Source organism: Oryctolagus cuniculus, chromosome 10 (genome assembly GCF_051225735.1).
Source record: "Oryctolagus cuniculus isolate XC-2025 breed Fujian yellow rabbit chromosome 10, ASM5122573v1, whole genome shotgun sequence".
Taxonomy (NCBI): Eukaryota; Metazoa; Chordata; class Mammalia; order Lagomorpha; family Leporidae; genus Oryctolagus; species Oryctolagus cuniculus.
The window spans coordinates 86148163-86169623 of NC_142876.1; the positions used below are offsets into that span (position 1 = coordinate 86148163).

Consider the following 21461-nt stretch of genomic DNA (forward strand, 5'->3'; position numbering starts at 1 on the left):
TTCCTTCTCCTATTAACTCAGGGGACTTCATTGAAAAAAAAAAATACACAACTCTGTCATCGGTATGTATGTCCCTGGCTTTAGAAATTAAAATTTTCAAGTGTTTGTTGAGCACCTTGTGTATACCTGGCACTGTTCCAGGTGCAGAGAACGCTCCAGCCAACCACAGATTGCTCCCACTTTGCTTCTGTGTTAGCAATGGAGACAGTCCCAGGACAATAAAGCCAGCTTTCCAGACAGCATTCAGTGCTGTGCAGATGAGAAATAACAAGGTCACATCAGAGGTCACACTGGGCAGGGAAAGGACTACTTGGAAATGTGACTGGGCAGGAGGGGAGCTAACCTGAGATGATCAGTGGCAAGAGCACTCCATTCAACAAAGCCTTGAAATAGGAATGCTCATGGGGAAGTGCACCGCAGACGGTCTTGTGGGCCATGTTGAGGAACTGGATCCTTTTCTGGGTGTAGTTTAGACCTTGGGGTTGGTACCTTTTAGGATTAGACATTGTCAAGCCCATTCCAGTGGCTGAAACAAATAACGCAACTGAACTATGTCTCCCTTGGGTGTTCAGGGATGAAAATGTTTGATTACAGTATGTGTGCCTTCTGCCTCCAGGTGACAAACCTTTTGGTTCAATGCACTTTGTGGGGAAAATGAATTAAATAGCCCAAGTAAAGCTCTTAAGTAAGACCATGGAGCTGGTTAAGACAATTTCTACCATCCCCTTGAACGCCAAGGCTGTATTATCCTACCTACTCCTCCATCCCATCTCGGACACAGCAACCTCAAGTTACAGCAAGAGCTCATGAAATCTATATGGCCTCTTAAACCAATAACAAAAAACAATAGTGTGTAAACACTTCTTAGTGCTATTATTTTGCCCGAAATTCAGGCTGCCAGGCACTGGTCGATAGTCTTGATTTGTTTCTCCAAGGAAGGACAAAGCAGTGCTCCCCAAATGCCCAGCCCTCCACTGAGAGGGAACATAGCCAGTCCGAGTGGGTCTTTTGCTACTTGCTGGCTGACTGCCTCGTCAGTAATTAATTAATTCAGCTTTTCAATCACTCAGAGACTGTTTCGGCAACTTAAGCCATGAGAAGTTCCTCCAGTGGAACGTATATGTTCCAAGGCGTCCCTCTGCAATGCCAACTCAGCTCCCGCCCCAGCTGGGCAGGGTGAGCAAGAGCCCGAATATGCAAGCAGACAGACAGGCGTGGGTGTTTGTTTGTGCTCCACCCCCGCCGGTGGAACCTCAGAGACAAAACTTAATATCTCTCTACCTCAGTTTCCCAAGTTGATGAACTAGATGTCATTAATGCTTGGCTACTGTGACTGTGAAGAGAGAAACCACACACCCTTCGTAGCTTTTCTTACTTGCATTCCCATGGCCACTTTGCTCCACTGGATTTGTTTTCTGCAGGGCATCAGGCTTTCTAGCACCGCGAGTGAAATATTGATATTTCTTCTGCAGCCGATGTCTTCAGCTGGAAATTAGACAGAAGGCCATTAACTTGGCTTCATTTTCTCGTCACCAGAAGGTGGCAGTTATTCAAGGCACTGTTTATAAAGAACACCTTGAAATTCTCTTCTTGATGAAAGGCTTACCTAAAGGCTATTGTTTGTTATTGAAGCAATAGCAGAGTCTCGTAAGATTAAAAATACAAAACAAGATGGGGGTGGAGGAGGAGGAAGTTGAGAGGGAGAATTCTTAGAGAAGTTAAATTATATTTGGCTTGTCTCTAACAAGTTACATCATCTTGTTTTGAAAACATTATCATGATGACTGAGAATACCACAAAAATTGTTACTTTTTAATATTCCAGTGGCATTATTTCGTAACGTTAAAATCAAGAACTGTGCAGCTAGGTTACCTACTTTGTGCTTGGAACTTCTGTTATTTTGGAACTTTTCAAATAGTTGTTTCTTTGGTGTTAAACTTCAACAGTAATGCCTTCCACCTTTTCCTTGTGAAATTATACTTCATGGTAGCTAATTTCAGTAAACAGAAACTGTGTGGCATTGAAACAAACACAGATAAGTATTTGCTTTGTAATTGATGGCTGACACATCTCTGAGTTGGTAATGCAGCTACACAGTTGATATCTTGTGCTCTAGATTTAGAAAGAACAAGGCTCAAGTCTGAATTCCACCTCCTTACTAGCTATTTGTTCTCAGAACAAATTACATGTCACCTCTAAGCCTTGATTTCGTTTTCTGCAAAATGATGTGCCGCAGCTCACTAGGCTAATCCTCCGCCTTGCAGCGCCGGCACACCGGGTTCTAGTCCCAGTCGGGGCACCGGATTCTGTCCCAGTTGCCCCTCTTCCAGGCCAGCTCTCTGCTGTGGCCAGGGAGTGCAGTGGAGGATGGCCCAAGTGCTTGGGCCCTGCACCCCATGGGAGACCAGGATAAGTACCTGGCTCCTGCCATCAGATTGGCGCGGTGCGCTGGTTGCAGCGCGCCGGCCGCGGCGGCCATTGGAGGGTGAACCAACGGCAAAGGAAGACCTTTCTCTCTGTCTCTCTCTCTCACTGTCCACTCCTGCCTCTAAAAAAAAAAAAAAAAAAAAAAATGATGTGATAACAGGAGGACTTATCTCATGGTGTGGTTTGGATTTTCTGTTTTGTTCCCCAACTGTGCATGTGTTGGGAGCCTGGTCTTCAGTGTGGCGATGTTGAGAAGTAGAACCTTTAAGAGGTGGATCCTGGTGGCAAATACTTGGGTCATTGGTGGCAGGTCTTTGACAGGAGTGAAGGTGTCTCTCATGGGATCCCGGTTAGTTCACCCTAGAGAATTGTTATAAAAGCTTGAGTCTGGCTCACCCAGCTCCTTCTCTGGCTTCCTGTTTTGCAATGGGATTTCTTCTTCCTACACACACTGCTGCCATTCACCATGCCACTCTCACACGTGCCTATACCATGCTGATTGAATTTTCACCCTCTAAAAACTGTGAGCTGGATAAACCCTTTTTCTTCATAAGTTCCCACCTCAGGTATTTACTTCTAGTAATGAAAAGCTAACTGAGATGCCTGGTGAAAGGTGATTAGGTTAAATAGTATAAGCTTCCTGAAAACACTTACTAGAACCTGGTACACATTACTGTGCTGTATACAATACTGTACTGTAGAACCTGATAATGCTGTACTAAAACCTGGTACACGATGAAAGTTCAAAAAAGTACTATCCACTGTTAACAGTAATCAGTTGTGTTACTCTTACCAGCTTACCATACCAAACTGGATTTTAAATTCCTCACCTGTAAAATGAAGGATTTGAGCTAGAATCAGCATTTCCCAAATTTGATCACTCTTGCACAATCTTCAAAAATTTTTGTCATTTTGGTGGATAAAGTATCCTTGCAATATAGTTTTGAATAGAACAAATTCAGCGGCCGGCACTGTGGTGTAGTGGGTAAAGCCACCACCTGCAGTGCCAGCATCCCATATAGGTGCCAGTTCTAGTCGCAGCTGCTCTACTTCCAATCCAGCTCTCTTCGATGGCCTGGGAAACGGTAGAAGATGGCCCAAGTCCTTGGGACCCTGCACTCGTGTGGGAGACCCAGAGGAAGCTCCTGGCTCCTGGCTTCAGATCGACTCAGCTTCAGCCATTGTGACCAACTGGGGAGTGAACCAGCAGATGGAAGACCTCTCTCTCTTTGCCTCTCCTCTCTCTGCATAACCCTGCCTTTCAAATAAAAATAAATAAATCTTTTAAAAAAAAAGAAGAAAAGAACAAAGTCACCTGAACATATATTTAGTGTATCTGTATAAATCTGTAAATTAGAAGTGAATCTATACTTTGGCATAGGTGCATTGGTTTTAATTTAGTTGCATAAACATACTACACAGCCTTCGACTGTGTTGTTGTAGCACCCATCACTGAAGGGTTGACCATTCATGGAGATGTTTGGGTACCACACTTAGACCAAATGGGTTACTAGCACCCTGCATATCTCAGGTTTACCTGCAGCAATAATAGCTAGTCTTTTTTTGTTTCCAATATGCTTTGCTATAAACACATGTGAAACACATCAGTGTATTAGAGAAGCTGGTAGTACTGACCCTGGGGTCAGACAGCCTGCATTCAACTCCCAGTTCTTCCACTTGCTAACTTTATGAAGATGGGTAAGCCATTTAACATCTCTGTGCCTCCGTTTCCTTATCTGCAAAGTCAAGAGAATGGCAGTGTCTGCTCAAAGCATGACTGGATATTTAACGTGAGTTAATAGATGAAAAGTACTTAGAATAGTGCATGCTACCAGCGCCTAGTAAGCGAGCTATGCCTAACAAAAGCAAATTCATCACACATTTAAAAAAAAGATTTATTTAGTCTACTTGAGAGGCAGAGGCAGAGAGAGGAAGACAGGTAGGTCTTCCATCTGCTGGTTCACTCCTCAAATGGCAGCAAAGGCCAGAGCTGGGCCAATCTGAAGCCAGGAGCCAGGAGTTTTTTCTGGGTCTTCCATGTGGCAGGGGCCCAAGCACTTGGGCCATCTTCAGCTTCTTTCCCAGGCATGTAAGTAGGGAGCTGGATCAGAAGTGGAGCAGCCAGGACTTGAACAGGCGACCATATGGGATACTTGCACTGTGGGCAGTGGCTTTACTTGCTGTGCCACAGTGCTAGCCCCAGATTAATCACACTATAATAAACATTATCTTAGATCATCTCTGTTTTCCATTTTGACTCGGAAGTCTTTAAGTTGAGACAGAGATCTGGGTACTAATTATTTGTGGAATAGATATTAATGTGCCTGGCTCAAGTTTTTTCTGCTAGAGTTATTACAATACTGTCTCTTTCTAGGTGCTTTCTAAAGTATGAAAAAGCCTAGAATCAGTAATGGGACTGCATTTGAACAACTTTAAGTTTCTCAACACTTGACAGCAGAAGATTCTATCATTAACTTGTGGACTGGTGACTCTGTAGCCTGAGCAGAGAATCGATTTGACAACCAAATGTTGGCTGGTGACTCTACTGCTTAAGCAGAAACCACAAGGGAAAGAAAGCTATTTCTCTTGCTAGGGCTTTCCCACCAAGAACACTGAAAAAAAGGAGACATAATGTGAATTCCATATGTCCAAATATATTGCTCTTCCATTTGGTCATTAAAAAAAATCAGTCTCTCTGGCCTACCATGTTTGAAACCAAATCATTTAAATCTCAGACTCAAATCCTCCCTCTAAATCTTCACGCACCTGCATCATGCTGACATCCAAAGTGAGTGTGATTCATCATAACATATAAGATTTTGGTCCAAAGAGAAGCTCCACAAGGATCAAGGCACCTAGGTCTGGAGATAGATTGAAAGTAAAATGCAGACTAGGTAGTGTGACAAATAGATGGCAGCCTGAGTGTGTATTGGGAGAAATTCAAGGGGACAGATCAAGTGTTTAAATTACTCAAGTAGGATTATTATGTGCTTAATTATTGTGTCACACATGAGAAAGTTTTCGTAAATCACAGTGAGCTGGTAATTACGCTCTGAGACGCACTGCAGCAAGTTTTAATAGACCGCAGAGCTTCTATCCCTTTCAGGTTGAAAGTGCTCAGGTTTCACTCTGGGTAATAGACAAGTTCCTGTGTCAGATCTGTAAGCAGGGACACAAATCCAACTAAGGCAGCAGAAAGAGGTGATGTGGAGTGAAGCCAAGTACAGGGCAAATTGTTTTATCCAACATTGGTTTTATTTAACTTAAAAAGAGGTGCTTGAAAGTCCAGAGAATGTGCCTGGTTTGGTTTCACTCCATCTGTGACCCAGTTGACTACCTGTGGGACAATAATTCCCTTATTCGAGACTACCTAACTCTCCAGAATGCACTCATTCATTTCCCAGCAGCAACCTGACTAGAACCATGACTGTGTCTATAGTCTGTCCATTTGTCACAAAGTTTGGGAAGTTTTTGGATGGGAAATCATTGTACAGTCACACCTCCCTTAACAACAGGGCCACGGTCTGAGAAGTGCATCATTAGACAATCTTGTCATTGGGTGGACTTCGGAGGGTATACCAAGACACAGCTAAATAGTACAGCCTGCTACACACCGAGGCTGTAGGGTCCACAGACATGGTTGATGGAAGTGGTGATTTGTGGGATGTGACCGAATACATGATAGGCTATTAAATTGGAGCATATCCAGTGAAATTTGGCCTAGTGTTGGGTTATGGATGGTATTTGGGTTGTGGAACACGCTCCTCTGATATCTTGTTTTCTGAACTAAATGCATCTTTCTGACCTAGGCCTTAGTGAGAGTGAGTTTATCTTTCCTTCTACTGCAGCGTCTTTTCACTGTTTTCCTTCTGAGTTGCTCTCCTTTTCGCCTCCCTCCCTGCCTAGACCTGAGCACGTGATACTGAGGCATCCTGGACAGGTATCAGGTTCTTGATTAGTTCTGGTTCTGCTCTACACTGCTAGTAAAATCTTACTTTGCTTATGTTATACAAAATCTAGTTCTGTCTCCTGTACCCTAAAATCTCCATCTAATGTAAGAAACTAACCAAATATATCATATATGTCTCAGAGTACTTCAAAAACTTCATGAGAAATAGGATTAAGCCTAAGTTTATTTGGGGACAAAACCTTTTATAAATCCATGAATACACAGGATCTTCAAGAAATTCTTAAATAAAAAAAGTGTACTATCAAAAATCTTTACACGGACTTTCAAATTTCTTTGCACAAAAATAAACTTAACTTTCTTAAAATTTATTTGAGAGGCAAAGAGAAAGAAAAAGAGGGAGAGAAAGAGAGAGATTGAGAGAGAGAGATTGAGTGTGTCTGTACTTCTGTCTGCTGATTCACTCCCTAAATACACACAAAAGCTGGGGCCAGGAACTCAGTTCAGGTTTCCAGTGTGGGTGACAGGAACCCAATGACTTGAGCCATCACTGCTGCCCCCAGGGTCTGCTCTAGTGGGAAGCTGGGGTCACATGCCACAGGCAGGCGTCAAACTCAGACACTCTGAGACAGGCATCCCAGCCAGTGTTCTAACTGTTCGGCCCAAATGCCTGCCCCTCAACTTGTCTTTTAATTCCATTTCCTTGAGCTTGGAAATACCTCTGTGTGTGTGTGTGTGTGTGTGTACTTGCATGTTTATATATTATTTATTGAAAATTCATCATACTAAGTATTATTCTAAGCTCTTAACTTGTAGTCTTCATTTTTTTATACACTTAGAAGCAAGATGTGTCTCTCTACCCACACTTTAGCAATCCATTCCACATTCCCTGTTATACTGTTTTTGTTTTGTTATACCTCGTAGTTTTCTTGTTAGCTTTGTGGCTTCTGTGTCTCTCTCCCCTGGAACGTCAACTGACTGGTGTATCTCAAATGCAGAGGGTGTTCTCATTAATAAGCCACAAGCTACTACTTGGTTCACTATGAATTTATTTTATGGCCCCAGTGTCCTGGGGCCTCCCTTGCAGATCCTGCACAGGTGAAATACTTGCATCCCTCTCGAAAACTTGACAGTCGGGCTGGGTTTTCACAGCTGTATTCTTGCTCAACATCAGCGGAGTAGATCCTGTGACCTCCCGAGACCTGCCTGGCCCTTCACATTCAAATTCAGTTCCACTTAAATGTCCTAAAAGTAATTTGTGGAGAAATGCTTATCCTCCTCCTCACCAGGACTGGAGTGCACATTTATCTAATTATTTCCTTGCTAGATTGACCTAGCTTTAAAGGAGCTCTGTGTCAGCCCTCATGCATTCCCTGTAGGTACTCCCTTGATAAAAATATAGGACTAAAGACTCCGCTCTCTAGGGAATTAAATTGCATTCAAATAAGATTAAGGAGTTTAGACTCACAAAAGCAAGGACAATCAGAAGCTAACTAAGACGAAGCAATTGTTCAGCACACTAATGCAGACAAGTTATTCGCAAAAGGACTCTTCACAGTTGCTCAGGGAAGCAAAAGGCCTGCAAAGGAGCCAGCGGGCTGCACTGGGTTAGGGAGCCACCCTCTTTCTAAGAGGTGAAACCCCGTCACTCGATTTCTTTTTTTTTTTATTAAAAGATAAATTTCATGTATTTGAAAGTCAAAGTGACAGAGAAAAGAGGGAGAACCAGAGATCGAGAAAGAGAGGAGATCCAGCCAGGGGTTCACTCCCAAATGGCCACAGTGGTCAGGGCTGGGCCAGACCTAAGTCAGGAGTCTGGAGCTCCATCCAGGAGTTCCACGTGGGTCACAGGGCGCAAGCAGACCATCTTCCACGGCTTCGTCTGGCGCATTAACAGGAAGCTGGATCTGAAGCAGTCAGCTGGGACGCAAACTGGTGCTCTGCTATGGGATGATACCATTGCAAGCAGAGGCTGAGCCTGCTCAGCCAACACCGAACCCCCTGTTCTTGTTTTAAGACAGGAAGCCCCGTGCCCTAGAAACCTCTCATGAAACCTCTCACCAAACCTGGATGGGTACCTTCAAGGAAGAAATGCTATGATCTTGATCAATTTACTTACCTCTCTGAGCTTCGGCATCCTGATCTCAAGATGGGCATCAGAACACCACACCATGTCCCAGTGCTCAGGAACACAGTGGCTGCTGCTGCTGCTGCTATTGCACTCACTCCCTCCTCTTCCTATCTGCCTATTGGGTGCAGGGTTTAAATCCCCTGCAAAAGTCTCCTTTTTTCATGAAGAATTTGTTGCCATCACCCAAATTGATGAAATGGTTGAACCATTTGAAATTGACAGCTTGGTAGAAGAACCGTAGAATACTGGTTAGCGTCTGCCATCCAACCTGAAGTGTGACATACTGCACATGGGGCCTGCATGACTGAGGCTATCTCTGTAGAAGGGCTTCCCATTCTTCTTTAATGACTCCAAGACGCATATGCCTCGCCTAAACTCATACTTCTATCATCACCCCAAACCTCCGTGAGATTTCTGACTTTGTGTCATAATATCTGTCCCAAATAAAATGATTTTATAAAAAAGATTTATTTGTTTGAAAGGTAGAATGACAGAGAAAAGGAGAGGATGATGGGAGAGGGAGAGAGAGGGAGGGGGAGGGGAACAGGGAGAAGGAGAGGGAGATATCTTCCCTGTACTAGTTCACTCCCCAAACAGATGCCTTGGCCAGGGCTGGGCCAGAACAAAGCCAGGAGCTGGGAGCTTCTTCCAAGTCTCCCACATTGGGTGCAGGGAACCACATACTTGGGCCACCCTCTGCAGCCTACCCAAGCAGGTTAGCAAGGGACTGGCCCAGAAGCAGAGCAGCCGAGACTTGCACTCTGATATGGGATACTAGTGTTGAAAGCAGCACCTTAATCTGCTGGACCACGAGGCTAGAACCAATCAAATAACTTCTAACACGTCAGACACTTCATATGAGCAAAGTGAGCTGTCGATGCATTAGCCGTCGTGTATTCCTCTCTTTACATCGAATAACATGCTGCCTCGTGTTATTATTATTATTTTTTTTTTGACAGGCAGAGTGGACAGTGAGAGAGAGAGACAGAGAGAAAGGTCTTCCTTTACCGTTGGTTCACCCTCCAGTGGCCGCCGCGGCCGGCGAGCTGCAGCCGGCGCACCGCACTGATCCGAAGGCAGGAGCCAGGTGCTTCTCCTGGTCTCCCATGGGGTGCAGGGCCCAAGCACTTGGGCCATCCTCCACTGCCTTCCTGGGCCACAGCAGAGAGCTGGCCTGGAAGAGGGGCAACCGGGACAGAATCCAGCGCCCCGACCGGGACTAGAACCTGGTGTGCTGGCGCCGCAAGGCGGAGGATTAGCCTAGTGAGCCGCGGCGCCGGCCGCCTCATGTTATTTTTCAGCTAAACTGTGCACATATGTCTGAGACATAATCCTGACCATGCAACATTCCTCTGGTTCTATAGTATTCACTATTACAAAGAAACACATTAATTGTAGATAATTGAAAAGGGCAGTTCAAATATACTGGAAACTAAGTGGAAAACTTACGGAGCTTAGGGTTTCGGTTTGCTCAAAGAAACATCATTAAGAAGATCACCAAGTAAACCTCCTGTGTTGCCCTATCCAGTGTGGAAGGCTCTGGCTTCCTGTGATTGATTACTGAGCACCTGAAAGGCCTTAGTCTAAATTAAGCTGTGCTCTAAATGTAAGATACCCTCTGGATTTCAAAGACTTATTAAATCAAAGATGTAAAATATGTCATTAATAATTTTCTAGTAATTACCTGTTGAAATGATAACAATCTGGATAAAATATGGGTTAGAAATATCCACTATTATCATAAATCCAAACTATAGCCAATAATGTAAAAATGAAATGAGCTTTTCTTTTGACTTTAAAAAAAATATTAGTTTTTTGAAATGGACAAAAAGACATATAAACAGAGAATTTTATCCACCAGTGTTCTCCCCAAACACCTACAACAGCCAGGGTTGAGCCAGGCCAAAAATAGGAGCCTGGAACTCAATCCAGTTCTCCTACATAGGTGGCAAAGACCCAACTACTTGAGTCATCATCATCTGTTGCCTCCCAGGGCATGTGTTAGCAGGAAACTGGAATTGGGACTGGAGCCTGGACTTGAACCCAGGCACTCTGATATGGAATGTAGGTGACTCAAGTGGCATCTTCTTTTAAAAAAAAAAAAGATTTATTTTTATTTATTTGAAAGGCACAGTTACAGAGAGAGGAGAGACAGAGAGACAAAGATCTTCCATCCCCTGGTTCACTCCCTAAATGGCTGCAATGGTTAGGACTGGGCCAAACTGAAGCCAAGAACCAGGTTTCCCATGTGGGTGCAGGGACCCAAGTCCTTGAGCCCCCTTTGGCTGCTTTTGTGGGGCACATTAGCAGGGAGTTGGATTGGATGTGGAGCAGCCGGGACTCAAACAGGCATCCATATGGGATGCCAGTGTCACAGGTCATGACTTTACCTGCTATGTTACAGTGCTGGCCCCTCAAATGGTATCTTAACCACTGCATCAAAGGCCCATCCCTCTTTTGGCTTTTTTAAAAATGTCACTACTAAAGCATTTAAAAATCTGTACATGCGGTCATCCAAATGTCCATCAATGAGGGGCCAGTGCTGTGGTGTAGCAGGTAAAGTCACCACCTGCAGTGCTGGCATCCTATATGGGCGCCAGTTCAAGACCTGGCTGCTCCAGTTCTGATCCAGCTCTCTGCTATGGCCTGGATACACAGTGGAGGATGGCCCCTGCACCCACATGGGAAGACCTGAAGGAAGTTCCTGGCTCCTGGCTTCGGATCGGCATAGCTCCAGCTGTTGCAGCCATCTGGGGAGTGAACCAGTGGATGGAAGACCACTCTCTCTCTGCCTGTCCTTCTCTCTCTGTGTAACTCTGACTTTCAAATAAATAAATACATATTTTTAAAAAATGTCCATCAATGAATGGATGAATAAAAGGTAGAAGAAATGATACGTGTTACAACATGGAAGAGTTAGCCATAAAAATACTGCTTTAAGTAAAAGAATTCAGGCATAAGAGGACAGATACTATATGATTCCAGTTGTATGCAGTACCCAGAAGAAGTAAATCCATAAAGTAAAAGAGTAGAGGTGACTGGGAACAGAGGGAGGGAATGGAGAGGTCTTGTTTAGTGAGTGCACAGTTTCTAGTTTAAAACAGTTGCAGTGGTCACTTCTGTTTCTTGTCTATGTTATCACAGTCTTTCAAAATTCTCAAGTGGCTGGCAGGTATGGCTCACATTATATTTCTATTGGAAAAGGCTGTGATGGAACTTAAAGGGCCAGGCAGGTATGCCCTCTGTCTGCAATATTTGTGGTGGTGAAGGCTCAGCCTTTGGAGTCAGAAGACCTTAGAATCTGAGGTCCTTGTTTTATGATTGATGGATGGTTGGGTGGATGGATAAATTTGAAAGACAGTGACAGAGAGAGACCTTGATCTACTGGTTCACTCCCCAAATGCCCACAACAGCCAGGGTTGGGTCAACCCAAACCCAGGAGCCCAGAACTCTATCCAGGCCTCCCATGTGTGTGGCAGGGACCCAAATACTTGGGCCATCATCCCTTGCCTTCCCAGGTGCTTTAGCAGGGAGCTGAATCTGAAGCAGAGTATCCTGGACTCGAACTGGTACTATGATATCATTTGTGGGTGTCCCAAGTGGTGGCTTATCCCACTGTATTATAATACCAGCCTGAGGATTTGAGTTCTGATTGTCCAGAAACTTTGGGCAATCGATAATCTCTGACAATCTCAGTTCCTCATCTGCAAAGTGGTGCTTATCAAACATGCCTCACAGTGTTGTTGTACATCTAAGTGAGGCCGTATATATACTGAGTGGCATAAGCGCAAGAGATAATTCCAAATAAACTCATTGCTGCTATAAATGAAATGAAAATAAATGAAAGGAAGGCATTCCACATTTCTTGAGATGTGACTCTTTTGTGAATGCCTGAGGAACAACTCAAAAGACATGTGGAGAGGTTTGAGTCCCAGGGCAACACACAGCAAGTTCAGCCATTAAGTGCCCTAAACAGCACTCTGGCCTTAGAATCGGCCCTTAAGGCACTCAGATCTGGCTAAAAAGCCCATGAGAGTTTATTAGGCATGGAAAGCCAAGACACTGTGGCAAAAAATGACCTAAATGAAAGATCTCTGGGAGTGAGATCCCGGTGGAAAGAATGGGCCATCAAAGAAAGAGGTGCCTTTCTCTGAAGGGAGGAGAGAACTTCAACTTTGATTATGGCCTTTTCTAAACAAGGTCGGAGTTTGTGAACTCAAGAGGATTCCATAGCCTTGGCAGCTCATGACAAGAGCCTCAGGTGACCACTGATGTCATAAATAAGAGTGTCAATTGTTAAATCAACAACGGGAGTCACAGTGCACTTACTCCTCATGAAGGACCTCTGTCCTTAATGTGTTGTACTATGTGAATCAATGGTAAAACTAGTCTTCCAACAGTACTTTATACTTTGTGTGTCTGTGTGGGTACAAACTGTTGAAATCTTTACTTAGTATATACTAAGTTGATCTTCTGTATATAAAGATAATTAAAAATGAATCTTAATCAAGAATGGGATGGGATAGGGCATAGGAGATGGGATGGTTTGTGGGTAGGAGGGTGGTTATGGGGGAAAAACCACTATAATCCAAAGTTGTACTTTAAAAATTTATATTTATTAAATTAAAGTTTTCTAAAAAAAATAGTAAGTTCAGCCATTAAACCCAGTGCTGAACAAAGCTGGGGATGCCTGTCTCCAGAGAAGGGGTTCCAGGGATTAGGACTTGCATCCTCATATTCTTAAAAAATACTGAAAGACTCCTGCTACCAACACAGTAGGTCAAGCTTAGTATCTTCTTTCTTTCCTGCTAAAATTGTCAAATGAATTCTTGTTTAGTTCTTGCCCAGGAAAAAGAACATCCCATGTAAACCACTGTGTCTTCCACACCACACAGAAGGCCTTTCCCTAGTATAGTAGAAAATGGGCTAATTTATGGTACAGAATCATAGATGGCTGTATTGTCTTCATGCCGGAGCAGTGCTCCTTGCATTATCCTACTTGATATTCATAGTACCTCTTGATAACTGGTTCATTATGCCCACTTTAGAGTTGGTTGCCTAGTTCATAGATGTCCATAGCAAGTAGCTAGCGTTCAGATTCATATTAGCTCTGCTTATCTCAGACACCATCCTCTTAACCATAGCACTCTTTCGCTTGATCATTTTAGGTCATTTGGGTCATGATAAATGTGGTCATATCCTTTCTGAAATGTAAGGTTTGGCCTTGCCTAAACTCACCTCTCAACATAGTTCCCCTGCCCTTTATGAATTCACTGTTAACTGTATTGTAGAATAAAGATAGAATAGATGAACCAACATACTCGTATTTCTTTTCTAAAGTACTTGGGCGAAGTAGACAGTATAATGTCTTCATCTAAGATCTGTAGCTCTGAGGCTATGATTGTAAGTTTATCTCCTGTCAGGTATTAAAATGAAAACCGTTAGGCTGTTAAGTTTTCTGTGCTCTAATAAGGTTTCAGACAGTGACCTCAATCTTTCTTTAAGGTTGTCCAGGCAGAACTGGGTATGCCCCAGCTACCTGATGAGTTACTATCAGTGTTCATAATATGCAAGGAAGTCCCCTAAGCCAACAAAATGTGTGATGGGAGAGACTCTTGGATGAAATTCGGAACTTGCTTCCTATCCTGGGAGGTTAAGTTCATTCAATCATACTCATTACAGTTTTAAATATTTCTGCAGTGGCGAGGAAGCAGTTGCTGTCCAAGCAGCCCTCCAAACGCCCCCTCTACCTTCCACTGTGCTGTCCTTGATCCCTCCTGCCCTCAGTCCTCCTCACCTTTCAGGAACGAAATGCCCAGCTTCCTAAGGGGGCTCAGTTCTTGAGAGGACAACTCATTCCCATTGGTCAGTGCTTCCACCGTGCTACTTATTGAATATATTCAATGTTGCTTCTGCTTGCTCCTCATTCTATAGCTAATGAGTTTGCTTAACTGTTGAGGTCTCAGCTACCCATCTTCACATGAATGGGATAGGAAATATGGAGAGAAGGATGAACTGGAAAATAATCTGACTCATGATTTATCTATTATTTGAGCATACAAATGTGCTTTTTAAAGAACTTTAAATTGATTTATACAAAGTCTCTTAATCAAGAATTGTAAAACTATTGGTTTGGCCAAATTTGGCCTACCAATGAATTTTTTAAAAACTAAAACAAAAGATTGAACTCAAGGATCAAGCCCCAGAAAAGTGATTCATGCTAATTTCCATCCACCTTTTTTATCTTGTCCTTTAGCTCAACTTGGACTTTGGGATCCCAGCTTGCACTCTGCAGGTGTTCAAGTTCTAAAGCCCTGTTCTAGATGCATATAAAACTCTTATCAATTCTACTACTGTAAAGCCAACAACCAGGCACACAGACCATGACTTGAAATATAATGTTTCTATTTTATGTTGAGAAATGGATGTGCAGAGCTACAGTCAGAGGTAGCCAATTAAGATTAATTAACCATTTCACCAGACTCACACAGGTCTAATTAGATTTAATTCATCTCTAATTTTATTACCGATGAGTCTATTTTGGTGATTATTTTGTCTTCATTTCACAGCAGACAAATGCTCATCTCTTCCCCTTGGGGGTTTTTCCTTCCCTCTCTTAAGGGAAGTGATTGTGAGTCATCTCCAAGACTCTCTGTTCTCTCCAAGTCCCTGAGCAAAGCCGTCAGGCAAAGCCAGGCAGGGAGCTGAGGATGGAATCTGGGGCACTGGAATAGCTGTTGGCTTTGGGCCACCCCCCTGGATTATTCATGTGGAGCCAGGGTTGGTGCATGTCCAGCCACAGAGATCCAGAACCAAGGCCCAGGGGGAGATGCTGGTCTGAAATAATTGCAGAAACCACCACTGGCGCCACTGACTTGGAAGCTGCAAGGAGAACCACATGACTTCAGCTCAGGTCCAGGTGCCCCTTGACCCACTGCCCAGCACTCTTGTGTTGACTGTGGAGGGAGCCTCCGAGGGGCAAGATGTCTCTCCAACCTCGCGTGAGCCTGCTCTTCTGAGTCGTTCCTCTCAGCCCTCCTGAAAGAAATTTTTTTTAAAAAAGCCTTGGGGTTTTTCAGAATAAACAGCCTTCCTCAGCCTCTAATTTTCCCCTCACTACACTCTTGTAATTATCCTACTGATGTTTCATCAATGGTGTATTCTTAGTATATTTACTGAGTGTTTGTTATGCACGAGACTCTATGTGAGTACTCCTGGGGAGATTCAGAGGTGACCAGGATGCAGATCCTGTTCTGCAAGAGTAAGAAGTTTTCATTGGCTCCTACAAGGAGTCTCTAAGAATCCTAAGGCTCCAGTGTGATTCCATGGTGGAGAGAATGCCACGATCAGGTCATTATGTCCTCTGTGGCACAGCTCATGAGCCTGGCAGGGTGTCCTCCCTGACCAGCAGCCTATTAAGGGAAATGATGCTCTCATCTGTTGCACACTCATCTCTAATGACATTCAGAACAGAGAGAAGTAATCACTATAATTAACTCTGCAGCCAACACAGGCAAGACATTAGGTAGGTGCTGAATGAGCATTCACTCTCATCATTTACGTGCGCTGGGCAGTGTGTCATCTGGATCACTAATAATTGTGTTTAGACCAGGAATTTCACCTACGAGTCTTCCTGGCTATTGCAGTGCTAGATGCGAAGATGCAGCTATTCGATTTCTATTGTGTGGAATAGAATGAGGACACTAGCCGTACTGGCTGCAATACTCAATAGCAGGGGCTGGCGCTGTGGCACAGGGGGTTAATGCCTTGGCCTGAAGCACCGGCATCCCATATGGGTGCCGGTTCTAGTCCCAGCTGCTCCACTTGCGATCCAGCTCTCTGCTGTGGCCTGGGAAAGCAGTAGAAGATGGCCCAGGTCCTTGGGCCCATGCACCTGTGTGGGAGACCCGGAGGAAGCTCCTGGCTCCTGGCTTCTGACTTTGGATTGGAATAGCCATTGCAGCCAATTGGGGAGTGAAACATCAGATGGAAGATCTCTCTCTCTGCTTCTCCTCTCTCTGTGTAACTGACTTTCAAATAAATAAATAAATCTTTTAAAAAATACTCAAAAGCCATTTCACAGGCACAGCCTACCAGTTACAAATGGTAAACTTTCAGGAACACCTGACAGAACACTTTTTTTTTTTTAAATTTATTTGACAGAGTTAGACAGTGAGAGAGACAGAGAGAAAGGTCTTCCTTCCATTGGTTCACCCCCCAAATAGTGGCTATGACCGGAGCTATGCCGATCTGAAGCCAGGAGCCAGGTGCTTCCTCCTGGTCTCCCACATGGGTGCAGGGGCCCAAGCACTTGGGCCATCCTCCATTGCCTTCCCCGGCCACAGCAGAGAGCTGGACTGGAAGAGGAGCAACCAGGATTAGAACTCAGAGCCCATGTGGGATGCCGGCACCACAAACAGAGGATTAACCAAGTGAACCACAGTGCCTGCATCCCGAACACTTGTCTCATTTCACTTACATGTGCATGCACTTAACAAAAATAAGTTACAGAGAGCAACCAAGACCATATGTAGTCCTCCTTCCCTCAATAGCAAAAGGGCTTAATTATTTGCTGTTATCGCAAGAAAGGAAAGGGACACTGCTGAAATGGCTGTCTGTGATCCGTCTGGGTGGGGTTTGGAGTCTGCTGGGTTTGGGGACGATACTTTCAGGGACTTTGTCTAGGCTACGCTGACCTTAGCCTATAGAGTGCCACGAGATTTATTTGTCTCTACTAGTTGTGACCAGGTCACCAAAGGTATGTGGGGACAATATGTTCTGATAAAGGCTGCAAAATTGTTAACACTTTTAATTACGTTCGGGGCACCCAGCATTAAAGAACCAGCTGAGTCGGCATTATTAAAAACCTTGTCAGCTGCCATTCAGTGACTCAGCCAGCCAGGGAAGGCTCTTGGGAAAGTTTGCCCATTTCTTTATTCAGGTTGTTTGCTCATCCATGTAATTTTAGGAGTGTTCTTTCGAACAATCCAACAGCCACTAATCCTAACAAACAAGAGCTTTTTAATTTCAGACCATCCTTCAACACGTAAGAGTTGTAGAAGATGCTGGGAACTATGCTGCTCTATTTTTTCATTCTTTCCAGAATATAGTTTTGAAGATGTACAAAAGGGGGTCATTTGATATGTGGAAGCAGGAAGAAGATATATTAATTTTTTCAATAATTATCCCAGATTATTATTCTTTGGTTAAGTTACACTGGAAAACACATTAAAACTTAAAAACTCACAGGACTATTTTTGTATTGCTTGATTCAGTTTTGCTGCATATTTATTTATATTTGAGCTGAAACAGCAGGTTTTTAGGTTAAGGAAAACAAGGTCTTAAAAGCTGTAATATTGTAAGCTTCATATTAAATTTTGGAGGCTAGGGGAGAATTTGCATCACTTAGTGGGTAACTGCTTTTAGTTGACATTGAAAGGAGAAAGCCCAGAATTTTCTTTGGTAAAGCTACATATTGACATTCTTGCCAGGGACAGAAGTTCACTACAGAACTTCAAGTGTAAGGAGGGGCTGGCTGATGACTGCATGTTTAGAGATGTTAAATATCACACCAGAGATCACAGATCCCAGTGGCTCCCTTAAAAGACAAACCCTTAGTTTGTGGTGTAGTGGGCTAGGATGCCTGTGATCCTGACATCCCACTTTGGAGTGCTTGTTCAATTCCCAGCTGCTCTGCTTCTGATTCAGCTCCCTGTTAATGCACCTAGGAAAGCAGTGGATCATGGCCCAAATTCTTGGTCCCCTGCCACCCACATGAGAGACCGGATGGAGCTCTAGTCTCCTGGCCTCAGCTTGGCCCAGCCCCAGCTATTGCATTCATATGAGGAGTGAACCAATGGTTGGAAGATCTCTCTCATTCCCACTTGCTCTCTGTTGCTTCCTCTCTCTTTCTTTTATTTTTTTTAAAGATTTATTTATTTAGGGGCCGGCGCTATGGCACAGTGGGTTAACACCCTGGCCTGAAGAGCCAACATCCCATATGGGTGCTGGTTCTAGTCCCAGCTGCTCCTCTTCCAATTCCAGCTCTCTTCTATGGCCTGCGAAAGCAGTAGAAGATGGCCCAAGTCCTTGGGTCCCTGTACCCGTGTGGGAGACCCAGAAGAAGCTCCTGGCTTCGGATTGGTGCAGCTCCAGCCGCTGTGGCCATCTGGGGAGTAAACCATTGGATGGAAGACCTCTCTGTCTCTCTCTGTGTGTGTGTGTGTCTCTCTCTCTCTCCCTCTCTCTCTCCCTCTCTCTCCCTCTCTCCCTCTCCCTCTCCCCCTCCTTCCCTCCCTCCCTCCCTCCCTCCTCCCACACCAGCTCTCCTCTCTCTGTGTAACTCTGACTTTCAAATAAATAAATGAATAAATATTTTTTAAAAAGATTCATTTATTTATTTGAAAGTCAGAGTTACACAGAGAGAGAAGGAGAAGCAGAGAGAGAGAGAGAGAGAGAGGCCTTCCATCTGCTGGTTCACTCCCCAATTGGCTGCAACAGCCGGAGCTGCACTGATCCAAAGCCAGGAGCCAGGAGCTTATTCCGGATCTCCCATGCAGGTACAGGGCCCAAGCATTTGAGCCATCTTCTACTGCTTTCCCAGGCCAAAGCAGAGAGTTGGATTGGAAGTGAAGCAGTCGGGGCTTGAACCAGCACTCATATGGAATGCTGGCACTGCAGGCAGTGGCTTTACCTGCTACACCACAGTGCCGGCCCCAACTCCCTCTCTTTCACAGGCCTCAGTCCTCTGTGTGCCAGTTGAAGCTCACTCCAGCTTGGCTCACACATCTGTAGAAGGATGGGTTTCTTCGCAGGGGAACAGCTTTCTGAGAGACAAGCCCTTTTGTACAAGGACTTTTCAAGATGCCATTTGCATCAACCCATTCTTATGTCCCATTGGACAAAGCTAATCAAATGGCCAAGTGCAGTCAACATGGAGGGGACTGTGTGAGGGCATGACTGCAGGAAGGTGTGATTCATTAGCGGACCACAACAGCAAGAACTTACCACGGTAGGCAAGAGTAGATGGCAGCAAAACCTTTTCATAATTGACCTAGGCAGTGTGAGTGAAGGAACTGAGAAAGCAGTCTTCAAGATTCAGGAAACAAGTCGGTGCCCCGGCTCACTAGGCTAATCCTCCGCCTAGCGGCGCTGGCACACCGGGTTCTAGTCCCGGTCTGTCGGGGCGCCGGATTCTGTCCCAGTTGCCCCTCTTCCAGGCCAGCTCTCTGCTGTGGCCAGGGAGTGCAGTGGAGGATGGCCCAAGTGCTTGGGCCCTGCACCCCATGGGAGACCAGGAGAAGCACCTGGCTCCTGCCTTCGGATAGGCGTGGTGCACCGGCCACAGCGCGCCGACCACGGCGGCCATTGGAGGGTGAACCAACAGCAAAAGGAAGACCTTTCTCTCTGTCTCTCTCTCTCACTGTCCACTCTGCCTGTAAAAAAAAAAAAAAAAAAGATTCGGGAAACTGCCTCTGTTGTGGCTTGTGAGCATATAAGAGGAGAACATTGAGGTGACTTTCTGCACACACCATGAGGCCTGTAGCCCTGCCTCTGAAAACTGGCTTCCTTCAAACAAATTGGGTCTTTCCATTCACTTCCCTAAGCTAATCAAAGGAGAAAATGAGTCCAAGCTCTCTTTCTTGATTATTCATTTCTGATGGTGAATTAATTAGTTTCCAGATATTACCAAATGCACCTGTTATACACAGTAAAACAAAACAGAAACTCCTTTTTTTTCTTGAGGGATGCCATAGGGTGCTGTTGCTATGAGCAGAAAGACGTAAGCGAAATATCTGAGGAGTCCTTTAGAGAGCGTACAGTGGCAGTGGGCTTCTACTCCTTGAACTTCAACATGGAGAGATTGTCTCGGTGTACCCGCCCACCAGAGCAGTCCAGCTACATAACGGCTAATCTAAAACCTGCTTTTGAGATATTCCTCACATAGGCCATCTGTAAGATCAGAGAATCACAAAGTTGGAAAGAATTTCAGCAGTTTTCTCTGTGCTAGTCAGCTTGTGGTCGAAATTATTCAAGACAGATGGACCATCATCCTATTTTAAAGTCTTAAATTGATGTTTGCCTCTTGCCAAATTCCTGTCCCTTACCACACATCTTTTTTTTTTATGATATAAAAGAAATTCTAATCTCTGGCTTGCTTGATCCATTTGTAAACCTACACAACATAAATGGAACCTGGAACTGTTTTAGAATTTGACCACAACCTTACAGGCCTCAGTTGAGAGACAGAAAAGAAAAGAGAGGGGTGGCCAGGAGGGTGGGGGTGGTGGTGAGACAGAGAGAGAGAGAGAGAGAGAGAGAGAGACTCACACATGAATGGCAGGAACCCAATTACTGAGCCACCATGCTGCCTCCCAGAGTCTGCTTTAGCAGGAAGCTGGAGTCAGGAGCCAAAGCCAAGTAGCAAACCCAAGTGATCCAATATGGGATGTGGGCACCTTTACCACCGGGCCAAATGCCTGCCCTAGAATTCTGAGCTTAGGCATGGAGATTATGTGGCAGGCTGGGTTTATACTGAGAAGTAAGATCACCAACAGCTGGGAGAGGCATTAAAAGAGAAACCAAAGTCAGTAAGGCAGCAGATAGGGACCAGGCAAGGGCAAGTGCTAATGTTTTACAGCAAAGCGGAAAGCCAAGGGAAAGGAGAGATTTTTAGTATTTCTTACATTTGTGAATGCTTTCATCCCACACAAAAAATCTGAACATACAAAATTTGACTTACAATTCCTGGGGTTCTTGGAGAAACTAAAATCCTATTATGGGCACTGTGGACCCCTGGATTAAAAACAAGAGAGGAGCCAACACTGGCACGGTGGCATCCCATATGGGCAGTTGCTCCACTTCTGATGCAGCTCCCTGCTAATTTGCCTGGAAATACAGGAAAGGATAACCTAAGTACTTGGGCCCCTGCACCTGCATGGGAGACCCTGAAGAAGCTCCTGGCTCCTGGCTTCAGATTGGTCCAGCTCCAGCTAT

General features: G+C 44.6%; 1 long non-coding RNA gene across 50 annotated transcripts in view; it reads right to left on the minus strand.

The window, feature by feature from the left end:
- Nucleotides 1-21461, minus strand: part of LOC103349250 (uncharacterized) — a 603064-nt gene that overhangs the window by 420256 nt on the left and 161347 nt on the right. For 32 of the 50 annotated variants that reach the window (XR_016214703.1, XR_016214695.1, XR_016214691.1 and 29 more), the window contains one exon: nucleotides 1376-1485. The exons of the other annotated variants lie outside the window; for them this stretch is intronic. This is a non-coding gene — a long non-coding RNA (uncharacterized LOC103349250). The remainder of the gene's footprint in view (nucleotides 1-1375; nucleotides 1486-21461) is intronic. 50 annotated transcript variants of the gene reach the window in all.